The sequence below is a fragment of the Carassius carassius genome, chromosome 19, assembly GCF_963082965.1.
Source record: "Carassius carassius chromosome 19, fCarCar2.1, whole genome shotgun sequence".
Classification (NCBI taxonomy): Eukaryota; Metazoa; Chordata; class Actinopteri; order Cypriniformes; family Cyprinidae; genus Carassius; species Carassius carassius.
The window spans coordinates 8,457,155-8,470,738 of NC_081773.1; the positions used below are offsets into that span (position 1 = coordinate 8,457,155).

The 13,584-nt window shown below is 35.9% G+C and overlaps 1 protein-coding gene across 2 annotated transcripts in view; it reads left to right on the forward strand.

Moving 5' to 3' along the window:
* Positions 1-662: 662 nt before the first annotated feature.
* LOC132094989 (beta-galactoside alpha-2,6-sialyltransferase 2-like) overlaps positions 663-13,584 on the forward strand; it is a 65,509-nt gene continuing 52,587 nt past the window's right edge. For both annotated transcript variants that reach the window (XM_059499697.1, XM_059499696.1), the window contains exon 1: positions 663-864. The gene's annotated coding sequence lies outside the window, so the exon portion shown is untranslated. The remainder of the gene's footprint in view (positions 865-13,584) is intronic.

The window sequence follows — 13,584 nt, forward strand, 5'->3', positions numbered from 1 at the left end:
ACTTTCAATGTTATAAGCCAATCAAAATTACATAGAATTTTAAATAGAAGCTCTATATGTGCTTTAGTAGGTAAGTCAAAACATCAATTCAAGTCCTTACAGCATGACAAAATAGTCCTACTATTAAAACATAATGCTTTTAAAATGTAGGATACTGTAAAGCAAAACACCTTTTATTTAATTCATATTTATGCAAGTTTTATCTTTTAAATACTTTGGATATATCTTTTTTTTGGGGGGGGGGGTCACAAGGGACCTCATATGTGATTTCTGAAGCTGCTATGTATTTTAAAGTTATCCCGTAAAAGACTGTTGTAGGTCAGTAAGAAAGCGTGTACCTGCTAAAAGTTATTTTTTTCTAACTGCATAGCCTATAAATGGCAAAACAAAGACAAAAAAACTGACAGCCATCACGGCAGGCGCTAGGATACTATGAACTGTGCATTTGAAAATATCAATACAGAACATGTTACTAGTCATGGCAGCTCTAGACTAACCTCAAAGCTCTTCTAATACGTTTGTACGATTCTCGACACATCACCTTACAACCTAACTAATCCAACAGAGCGGTGAGATGGTTAGAGCGCCGCTAACTGTCAATCAAGCGCTCTGTTTAAAGAAGCAGCTCCGAGGCTCCGCCCCTCAACAAAACTCATCTGATAAAATACAACGAGAGCTGGAGGAATCAAAGACACCGACTACACGGTCCTCCGTTACCGCTCGAGCAGCACCACCGGTCCCGCAGCACGCCTCCAGCTCTGTTTTTTTTTTAATCAAAGCACGCAAACAATAGCGGCTGAAAAGGATCGAGAGGAATATATCACCCGCTTATAACAGAACAATGAACGCGGGCTGATTTCTCAGGTAAGCCGCGCGCTGCACTCCGTTCTATTAGCAGCGATTTGTGAACGCAAGATATAATAACGGCGATTAGTATATGATGGGCATGTTATTAGGATATGTTTATTCTTTTGCATGATTGTTTTTAATTGTGCTACTTGCATGCTCGACGTCATTTACAACACGTTGTTCTGTCCCCTCTGTGGACACAATGCAGTGATGGCTGCACAACATCTGAGTGCTTTTGCTCGTAAACCCTGTGTTCGCGTTCAAAACACACGTAGTGTTGAGTTCAGTGTGCTTTATAACCCTTTCCCTCTGTGTTCAGTGTTGTTTTGTGTGCTATGCATGCTGAAGTTCAATTAAATACCTCACGGCAGCCCTCAAGTGCAGTCTGATGCTGTCTACAGGATAGGCAAAACCCCTTTATCTGCCAGGTGAGCAGACTGGGGAGAACATGTACTGGTTGGGTGGTAGAGGTGGAGGTTTTGAATGGAAAGGATCACTTCCAGATTTCAGTGTTGTTAGATGTTACATATATGCATGTTGATGGTGAAAATGTTCTTTGTTAGAATGACAATAGATGGAGACCTAATTGAAAGAGTGTTGCCTTCTTTTATTATATATATATGTATGTATGTATGTATGTATATATATATATATATATATATATATATATGTATATGTATATATATGTGTGTTTGCGTGTATATATTTGTATGTATGTGTGTGTGTATATATAATGTGTGTGTGTGTGTGTGTGTGTGTATACACACACACACACACACACACACACAAACATGCATACGTTCCTGTATTATCAATTTTGTAGTAGTGTATATAGATGATTTGAAATTGATTTATTATCAGTTGTCATTTTAATTAAATTTTAGATTTCCTTTTATATATTTGGCTATTTCTTTTTTTTCTTTTTTATTATAACATTTGGGTTACATTAAAATATAAAATTAATATTTAATTCTGGCTGTACTTAATAAAAACACATTTTTTAATAATTAACAATAATGATACTGGTCTATTTGCATCCTTTTGATGAATTCTGTATAATTTGTGCATCTGTTGACACATCATAGGTTGGTGCTGTGCTTATCCTCTCTGGTGATGAAAAATTAGTTGTTATTAATGAATCGTTTTTGTATGGTTACATCAGGAACCGTAGAAGACTATGGAAGGTTTATGCAAGTATGGTGTCTATGTTTGTGTGTGCATCTGGCTAAATCTAGGCAATTTTCCAGCATGACAAGAACAACAAGCAGTGTGACAGACTTGATCCAGATGAAGTCACAAGAACAATAGGACATTTTCTGGAGTAGGAAAAAAATGCCTATAATGGGAAATTGTATCTAGAGACTGGATACAGTTTTAAACTAGCTGTAGCAGAACAACAAGACTAGATACAAAGCCTACATTGTCCAAAAATCACAACCACATACACACATTGCAGAGTTATAAGAGACTAAATGAGGTAATGCATTTCTAATTAATCTATTAAGGATTGGCATATACAGCTAATTAATTCTAGGCGTTCATACTGGATGCATTGTTTGTTAGTGCTTTGTGTGCAAAGTGATGTCTATATGTTCTTTGTCAGATGGAAAATCGGGTTAATCAGTGAAGTCTTAATGAGTTCTTCTAGGTATGTCATGCATAATATTGAGTTTAGAGTACTAGCTAAAGAATCTAAAAATAGGCTGTTTTTACAGTATTAATACTGTAAAGATCACCAGTGATCTGTTATAACTAGTCATCTGTGATCAGTGTTATGCCAGTTTCAAAACTACAACACACTTGCATTAACATAGCTCATGGGTCTTGAGATATCCGGATTCCAGGCCAGCTCTCAGAGGAGCTACTGTAAGATCTGCATATGCAAACACTGGCTGTAGATGCTGTAAGATTGCTGTTTTGAGTTCCTTTTGGGGAAGTCGTGGCCTAATGGTTAGAGAGTCGGACTCCCAATCGAAAGGTTGTGAGTTCGAGTCCCGGGTCGGCAGGAATTGTGGGTGGGGGGAGTGCATGTACAGTTCTCTCTCCACCTTCAATACCACGACTTAGGTGCCCTTGAGCAAGGCATCGAACCCCCAACTGCTCCCCGGGCGCCGCAGCATAAATGGCTGCCCACTGCTCCGGGTGTGTGCTCACAGTGTGTGTGTGTGTGTGTTCACTGCTCTGTGTGTGTGCATTTCGGATGGGTTAAATGCAGAGCACAAATTCTGAGTATGGGTCACCATACTTGGCTGAATGTCACTTCACTTTTTCAAATGAAACATGACACATTATTGTCCACTAGCTCAGTTTCAGACATGTGGCTTATTGACCATCACTGCATCTTGCAGTTCCTGATCAATGATCATGCGGGTTTTATGTTGTATAGATTATAAGTGGGGTCAATGGAACATTGTTGTCTTTTAATAGTTCTCTGGTCAGAGTTCTTTCCTTCTCTAAATGTTCAATATGCATGTGCCCAATCATGTAACATGTTATAGCTGTTTGTTTTAGGACTCTACAAAAGGGTTTTTTAACATTCCCAAATTTCCCATTTTAACTGATATTTCCAAGATTAACTAGATTTTCTTTCAAATATTGCAGTTCCAACAAGAACGTTTGATAGCCATTAGCCAACTATAGTTAACCATACATTGGCAACATATTGGTGGTCACTGTTTCGTCACCTGGACTGAAATGGATTGTAATCATGTATTAATGTGCTAAATCAAAACAAAGCTTTTTTTCCAATCCTAAACACCTCTTACTCATCCTTTTTTCTTCCTCTTTAATCTTCGTCTTGAAATGGCCATAAGGGTTTTGTTTTGCATGTTGAATGTGACATTGTCACATGGCAGATTTGCATTTTTCTTTTCTTATTCGAAGCAATGGAGCAGTCTTTGTTGTGTGGGTGTTTTTCACAATTGAAAAAAGAGAGCAGCGGAGCTGCAATCAGGTTGAGGTAATTAGAAAAGGCAACAGGGTGAAGAACTTCAGCACAGCTGATTTGCAGATTTAATCAGTCATAAGTCATTACATCCCAATGTACACACAGAATATCAGGCAAATGTAATTACCACACAGCAACCGCTGTAACCTTAAACTGCCAAATAATAAAATCCCTTACCTAGTACAAGTTCATTTCAGACAAACAGCACAAACATCAGAGCTGGAACAGACAGCGTAATGGATGTTATTACATGCTAGCAAAAGTTAAGGTTTTGTTGGTTATTTGAGCACAATTTGTCTTGCCATTTAGTGGTGCAGCTACCCATTTGTTGAGGCATACAACACTATTGTTTTCCACAGGCTGATGTCTACTAAGGACAGTTTTAGGGCTGCAACTAACAATTATATTGATAATCGATTAGTTGGCAGATTACTTTTTATTAATAGGATTAAAACCCTATATTGTTTATTTAAATTTTACTGACAAAAACACACTATTCCACATTTTGCCCAATGTCCTTAAAACAAATGTGCCAACTGAATGCTATGAAAACAAAGTGCTTAACAATTTATAAGACCACCTGTCGTAAGACAAAACACATTTTAGGAATCTGTCAAAAAAATTAAATTCTAAAAATGTTATTGTAATTTTTGGACAAATACCAAGCTAAAACAACTAAATGGTGTTTATTCACATAACAACAAAATAGCCTCCTTTGCCTTTGATGACAGCTCGCATGCTTGCTGGCATTGTTTATGTACTTTTTGACTAACTGGGTATCTGAATAAAAAAACACTATAAAGCACTTAGATTTTTTCTGTCTTTCACAGATAACAAGAATAATTATATTATAGCATTAAAAATAGCTTACTACTGTTACTAAAAAGCTTATGCATATTGGAGGTCTAACCAATACAGAAAGCAAAAAAATTATTTTGGAAATTACCAATACACTGTTAGTTAAGAGCAGCAGTGGCACAAACCTTACAAAATTGGTTAAAAACCTTACATAAATTTGTTTTATGTAGGAACACGCATAGCATTCACTTTGATCACATTCGGTCTAATCTTACTGTCATTTCTTTATCTTGTAAAAGCGTCTGGTATTTATATTCAGACAATTACACACTGCTGTCCCTGTACTCTCATAAATTACATGTTGACACTTAAACATAAAAGTAATGTTCAACAACAGATATTCCAGAAGAATTAATGTTTTTGTGTTGAATATGGTCCCCCTCCCCTTTCTGTGTTCTGTCTGTTTAGCGCGCCCGCCGCGCCGGCGCTCTTGCAGTAAAGATTTCAACTTAACACTGACTGTCAGAGCGGGCCTTTATGCAAAAATGGAAAGGCTTGAGTAAATCTGTGACATTTACAGTTAAGGATATGACCGTTGACTAAAAACAATTTGGACGCACACACATATCTGTAAAAGCGCCTGACAGGCAAGCCATTACACTAATGCATCAGCTTGAAGCTTAAAATAAAGATGTATCATGTTTTAGGCAGCTTGGATCACATACTTTTCCTGCAGGAGCTCATTCTGTTTGCTTCAATATTTGTAGATGCATTTTGTCCATAGAAATGCATTATTCATTGCTGTAATTTGATGTGACCGGCTGAAGTTGTACGTGCACTGTGGGCAGACCCAATTAATCGATAATGAGAATTGTTGATAGTTTTCATTATCGATAATAATCGATTTTATCTATTAGTTGTTGCAGCTCTAGACAGCTTCATGCCATTTTGCCTTAATAAAAGAACACTTAAAGTACCACAAATGGTCATACTGATATCTTATATTTTGACGACAAATTGCTCAAATACAACCATATTCTGCTTTGTTTTTGTCTCTGAAATATTCAGTGCTTATTAATTCTGCATGAAGAATCCAAAGTCAAAACACTATTTTCTCTAGTTTCTTCAGTGTTGTGTGCAGAGGAGAATGCTGCGATAATTACAAACCACCACATTGTTGTTAAATAAGCTACAGGCATCTAGCCTGGGTAAAAAGATGCACATGAACCTATTGAAATGATAATGCATATTTAAATTGTGCCTTTTGGTTATTTTTAGGCTTTGTAGGACAAGGATTTGGATACCTCTTTGTTTTATATTCCTTTTGGTGTCCCTGCTTTAGCTCTCTCTGTATGGTACTGTACTGATTTCGCTGCCTGTTTTATGTAATGTGGCAGCCCCATTTGTCAACATGCTCTTATGTCTTCTGATAAATGGAGTGTCAATGTTTGTCTATTGAGTTTGAGTCTGGCTGTTCAGTTGATGAAAATTGAGTTTTATGCTCAACAGTGCCCAGATTCGCACAATGGTGTGGTCGCTGTAGTCTCTGGGTTTATTTACACACAAAAAAAAGCAAATGATAAATTTGGTCCTGGTTCGCTTAGTGTTTACACTGTCATTTTGTTTAGCACTGAACCTAAAGATACAAAGGTATAGGTCTAGGTAAAAAATATAAATTTGTCTGTTTTAATCGATTCTCATTTTTATGAAACCATATTGATTCTTAAATGGCCTGTTTTCTGTTAATGAATGGAGCATCCAATAAATTGCAAAAAGCTTTGGGCTTTATAACTTTTGATGTGAATTATTTTTATTCATTTATTTTTAAACCGTATTCCAATAATAAATGCCATTTTGGGGTGTCACTTAATGTCATATTTACCTCAGGAAAAAAAAGTATTTGGTGACCATAAACTCGTAAGGTAGCTAAAAAATACTAGCTGACTGACATTTTGCTAAATATATGCACCAAAAAGCATTATAGTATCATAATTCTTCAGTGTAATTTAGGCTACGTGTGAATAAATCCATCAAATTATGGTTTCAAAAAATGAATTTGAATAGAAATATAATGATGTAACTGTCAATTTATTATCATAAAAATGTCATTGAGTGTAATTTAAGTGTTTGTATACAAATCAGTTAATTTTATTATTAATGTACCAACTGACACTCATGTATATTTTACAGCACTAGTTGAGAGCAGTGGTGAAGCTATGGGTGGGGCAATGGCTCCCAGTGAGAAGCTGGTAATTTTCAAGATGAATTTATTTTTTATCAAAAAATAAGAATTATAAATGTGTAGTTTCACTATAACTTCATATATGTGCTTTAAAATATATTTAACGTGAGTTTTCAACGTCAGTTTCACACTGCGATGATGCGATTTCACACCTCCTGACTCCTGACATACCTTCATCTGGTCGATATATAAAGGCAGAATAGATGTATCCTTTACTGCCATGATAGCCACAATCCTCTGTGTCCTAATGGGTGTGGTTGAGCAAAATCCTGATCGGCTCTTTAATTTGTCTGGTTCAGGTCTGATACGCTACACTACTGCGCCATTGACTTTAGACCTGGTTTAAGTTGGTCAATGGCTCAGTCTATTTTCAGTTCCTCAAAATAGCAACATGGCAACAATATGCCTGAACACCTCTCTATTTTTTTTTTTTTTACCAGCACGCCCATGGGCTCACAAATGGCAGAAAAGCACTTGCTTTTTAAACAACACAGTGCGGGACGGCAAAATGAGAACTGCATTGGGCTGAAACTGGCTAAAACACTTGCGCCGCGTCACAAAAACTAGCACAAGCATGTAACTGAAAACAACTAAATGAGTTTAAGCAACACCGATAGCCTTAGCAACATGGATGTTGCAAAACCTGAGAGCATTAAAGGGATCTTGGCTTGTGAAGAGTGAAAGAGTGAAACATGGCAGCTGTGATGGGATGCTTGATCTCTTGATCTCTTTCTTGGGGATGAGGTTCCCATCTAAAGTTGTTCTTGAGTCAGTCACTCGTGGAGTCCATGTCAGTAATATAGCGATGTGTGAAGTAATGCTGAATAAAGCAGCTTATGATCAATGCGGTGAAATTATGTGTTAAAGTTAAAAAATTTGAATGAATCGGAGGTGAGTCCATTGGGAAAACGAATTCCACTCGCTAATTTCCAATTTCCTAGTGATAGTGGTGTTTTGCCTGTTGAATTCACCATTTAATTAGCTTTTGAGCAATGCAAAAACTGCTGATAATACTGAGGGAACACATAGCTATAACTAAAGAACACAACCTCAGAGAAGGGAAAGAAAATATTGTTAACATGCACTGATTCTTTTCTGTTTGAGTCTTTAGAAGTCTCTTTTCAGTGTTTACAACAGCAGGAGCTTTTCATTTCAGTTCTGGGCTTTAAGATGTGCTCAGCTCCTGAAATTGTCGAGACACGTTCGTATGAAGGTAATGCTTTACCAGCTGGAAGCAAGCTACAAAGGAATCAAGAGTTCAGATTTGTGTACTTACAGCTCATTGTACTTTGTGTGTCATATATGGGCCGTTGCTTGAAGGTCAAAAGCAGAAGCTCAAGTCTAATCCCAAGCAACGGTGACCCAGGAACTCAAGACTTATGGTTATCAAGATCTAGCCTGTTCCTATTGTGCCACAGTGCAGTACATTTAACCTTAGGGTTCTCCATGGGACTTGGCTCTATAATTAGTATACTGTAAGTCAAACCGGATGAAATGCCCTAAAACTAAACAAGCGTTGACATTTTATGAGATAACCATCTCTACCACATATCTGTTAGCTGATAACCGGTCTATATATAGAAATGCTAGCCAAAGTAATCAAGATGGCTGATTACTTCAAAATTGTTCAGTCATCATAATGTGTCTTTTCCATCCAGTCTTTGGTATCTCTGAAGAAAATACAAGCTTGCGAATGACAAAGATTTACAATCTGATTTACAGTATGCTAATTATAGAGTTCCTGGGTCACCGTTACTTGGGATTAGACTTGAGCTTCTGCTTTTTTTACTCTTCAAGCTACAGTCCAAAGTCTGCCGTATATGACGCACAGAGAACAATGAGCTGCAAGTACACACATCTAAACTTTTGATTCCTTTGTAGTTGGCTTGCGGCTGGTAAAGCATTACGTTCATATGAACGTGTGTCGACAATTTCAGGAGCTGAGCACATCAAAAAGCCCAGAACTGAAATGAAAAGCTCCTGCTGTTGTAAACACTGGAAAGAGACTTATAAAGACTCAAACAGAAAAGAATCATTGCATGTTAACAATGTTTTCTTTCCCTTCTCTAGGGTTGTGCGATATAGTTTTATTAGAGTTTAATTGAACCATTGACTGTCTCATTCAAGTCCCAAATTTTGAGGAAATATGATAAAGGATTCTCTGTTTGAACTCAGCGCTGTGCTGTTTGGTGGCAGTGAGTCATAGTCTCTCTGGTCTTAATGCAAGAAGCGTCATTGTCAATCATTTCCGAGCTTTATGACATCTCCATCTGTTCTTTGAGATTATCTCTATTTGACGTCTGTATTAATTCCTAACACTGTTTAGAGAAATTATTTGATTCTCCATAGCCAAGCATATTACTTTTGGTATGAGTACACAAATTCCAGATGTCAATGAATGTCTTTTGTTGTTGTTCGGGGTTTTTTTTTCCACAAAGATGTCAATATTTTATAAAATATTTGTACATTTAACTGTGACTTGACTAATTCTAGTGTATAAAAAGTAAAATGTGTGATAGTGAAAAATCTGTCAAACTTTAACACCAAACTGAAAACTTTTACTGAAAAATGTATAAACATTTATTAATTAAAGCATGTGCTGAACAAGTGAAAGATTTATTAATATAAATAAAATATAGCATCTTTGAAATCCTGAGCTCCTGATAGCATTTGACTGATATATTGAAGTGTCATCTACGGTTTAGAAGTTTCTCTAGTATGAATTCTTTAGGTTATGCTTTTATTAATGAGTTTTACAAATTCTGATACTTGTTGTGATTTAATGTAATTATTTGAATTTATCCAAAACGTGAAAAGCTTATTGAGCATCCTATACTGTCTACAGCAGTTTTTTTTTACAGCACTCCTAAAATATAATAAAGCACAATTAAAGTGCATAAAGTTCCTTTTAGGATTAGTATATTGAGAGAGAGAGAATATGTGAAAGGCCCGATTATATTAATGTAATATTCGCAGTGTGAGTGGAAAGTGGGTCAAAACTAGTCATTATTTTGAACACATTTAAATGTTTTACTTCTCATTATACTCTTGTGCAAAAGGTTACTTGTTTCTAAAGCTTTAAAGAAGCACTGTCAAAATACTGGTATCAGAATTTTTATTGATTGATTAATTGATTATTATTATTATTTTTTGTCTTACCAAAATTCTGGTGCTTTTGACATCCCTACAGTTTTGACTTGGGTAGGTTCGGTGGCTGGCAGAGCGTGAAGCCGTCTGAGCCATCCATTACGGTGACTGAGGGATGGATGGCTCACACACAAGCCTGTGTGTCGCTGCTTTACACTGCTCTCTGTGCTGCTGTCTAATGGGGTGTCAGGGGCAGCCGCTGCATAACACCAGCCAGACTCAGGGCCCGGGGAGACAAGAGTGTAATTTCAGATGACAGGCAAATGCCGAGGTTCTGGTCCAGACCTTCGAGTGCCAAGAGGGTACATTTGTCTGGGATGGGCTTTGGACCTCAATGAAACTGAATGAACGTCTATTAGAAGTACACAAAGCAAGTGTAATTGAGTCTAAGGGAAAACTTGTAAACCCCTGAAATGGGTGTGAGCAGGTTGCTTTGGTGGCATGTTCAGGTAATTGCTAATTTTGCAGTGTCGAAAATACTATGCACAGATGACTTGCCTTGCAGACATAAGTTTGTGATCAAAGACAATGCTTACACTGCTTGCAGACTGTAGTGGGTGTGAAAAGCATGTTTTTATGACTGTACATCTGGGCCAAAAGGCCAAAATATAATTTCAGCATAGCAATTTTATGACCGATCTTAGCGCTTTTTATTTATTAATGTTTTTTATTGTTTTTTAAAATAATTTTACAAATTGAAATTGTTTTATTTTATATGCATGAAAGGCATATTAAATGCAAGTAAAGTGCCTAATGTTTTCAATAACCTTGGTTATGGGTGAAATAATTAAACTTATAAAAGTAATCCTTCCAAATTGTGTCGATTTAAAAACTTTTTGCTGATGAATGAGTACAGCCTATAGGCTAGTGCTTTGAAGGATACTGGAAAAGATTGCTAAAATTGAAGTCTTTAATGTTATCTAAAAGTTCTTGTTCTAATTATGCCTGACCAGATTTTTTCTTTGCCTATGAAGCCCTTTGTCATCTTTGACCTGCATGCATACATGCATATATAATAAAACATATGCATATTATCTAAAAAAATTACTAAGCGCTATTCAATAGAGATTTTAGTTTGTTTATTTTTTCTAATAAACTCATAATTTGCTGCTAATTGACAGTAAGTAATGCAGCTGCTATAGTAGTTAGATTTATGCATGAATTATGAATCGTCAATTATTTTTGTCGATTCAATCTGCTTGAATCCCATTAAGCAGATATCATTAATGTACTTAATGTTATTGAAGTGTAACAGCTATATTCCACTGAAAAGGAGTCAGATTCAGTGAGGAATATCAGAAAGCAAAGTCCTGACTGGAGCAAAAGTTTTGCAAACTAGCTTGAGGCATTTTTACATTTGCACAACACCTCTGCATGTCATCCGGCCCTGGAGCTATCAGATCAGTCAGTTTGCAGCTTGCTCCAAACGTGCAGTTAATGGGGTCAGACATTTCTGTTTGTCAATGCATGCACAAACTCATACACCTGCCCGTTCGCACTCTTGCAGAGAGGATGTTTTGTTAAAGCATTTTTCAAGTATCTGTTGTCAAATTTTCTTATGTAATTTTCCTTGCACATAAGTCACTTTCATGAGGTGTTATGTTTGATGTGGCAACCCAATACGATTTGAAGTTGATATTTGTAATCAAAAAGGCTTTATTTATTGTACCTATGTTGTTGATATGGAAATGCTGATGGATTTTTTTGAAGTATTACAGATCTCGCTGATTTCAGTAGGCAGGAGTGTTCTATATTTCACCTTGACGTGTCTTGGGGAACTTGTCGTGTGTCGGCTGGATGACAGTCTGTGCTGTGTGAAGACCTTTGTTGCTCCCAGGAATCTATTGAGAAGCGATCATCCCACTGTTAGCGGAGGTAGAGCACTGTCTTTGAGACGCAGAGCTCTCAGTAATTTGTAAGAAACGACTGCTGAGAAGTTCATTTTGTTCTTCCTGGAAACATTTCTTCAGCGTTATGTTTTTGACATTCATTTCATTTAGCTATGACCCATTCTGTTTCTGGAAATACCACTCTTATCCAGTTCCCCGTGTGTCACGGTTAAATATCTTAACCCAGTGGTTAATACCGTCTCCGTTAAAGTCTTCTTTGTTTAAAAGAATTTAATTTAGAATTCTGAACTGGTGTAAATACTCCTTTCAATAAATAATGATTTTTTTTTTTTTGAAGAATAATGTAATGTAATAGTTAAAATTTGTGATCAGGTGTAAATGCTGCTTTAAGAAGTAATTTTTTTATTTTGGTATATTATATTATATTATATTATATTATATTATATTATATTATATTAGTTAAAATAGTTTTCTCGTGTAATCTATCTGTCCATCTATCTAAAGCTATATATTTATGTGTATATAGCAGGTTTTGCCAAAACCATCTAGAAAGGAATTAAAATGCCCCAAAATGTAATTTTGATTTTGAATTGATCAAGACTTTTTTTCTATTTTGTTGCACTGAAAGCCCTTAAAGATATTTACCATGGCAACCATAGTTAATTCCAAAATACCATAATGACTTCATTATTCATGCTGCCACCTCATACAACATTTATTATTGCTGTAAAGCCGTAATTAATTATTAAAACGTGTCTGTACACTGCAGGCTGAAGCAGTGTACAGTATATAACTCTTTTCAGCATTGATAATAATAACTGCTTCTTGAGCAGCATATTAGAATGATTTCTGAAGGGTCATGTGACACTAAAGACAGAACTGCAGACTTGGTGATTTTCAAAAACATGTCAACTTTTTTTTTTTCTGACCTCAATCTTTTTTGATGTGATCAGCATTGCTTTGTGATAACATGAATTATCTAACCAGTAATCGTCTATGTGTTACTGCAGAAGTGTATTTGGAGGACACTTCCTGTGGAAATAGGGCTGGACGATATGGCCAAAATGTATATCACAATATATTTCTTAATTTTGGTTGATATGATATTATTCCGATATTGATATAAAAAAATTTAATAAAAAATAAAAAAGCCTTGTAAATACGGCAAAAACAGCAGATGACTGTACATAAAAACCTATGTGAAATGAATTTGCCAAGTCTATGACACCACATATAAAACATTATAATATTTTTGAAATTAAAAAAAAAAAACGCACAAATTAATGTTCACCTTTTATTTGTATGTAGCCTTCATACAAACAAGAAATGTGAAATCAATGTCATATAATCTTCTCAGACTCGCCTAATATTAATATCTTTGACTTCAAACTATAAGCTAACATACACTACCAGTCAAAAGTTTTTGAACAGTAAGATTGTTATTGTCTGTAAAGAATTATCTTCATCTAACCGAGCCTGCATTTATTTAATGCAAAAATAGCAAAAACGGTAACATTTTGAAATATTTTTGCTATTTAAAAAAAAAAAAAAATTATTATTCATTCGGTGCTTAAAATGGCAGTTTCGGGCGCTTTGTCGACGTTGATGCCACCTTCACATAAAACGTCAGAGGTATGAAAGCATTTTAGATTTCACAAACAAGACGACGAAGATAGTGTTGTGGACAAGAACAAAGCTATTTGTAATGCAGAGGTGAAATGCTGTAGTAATACTACAAATCTGCAGAACAG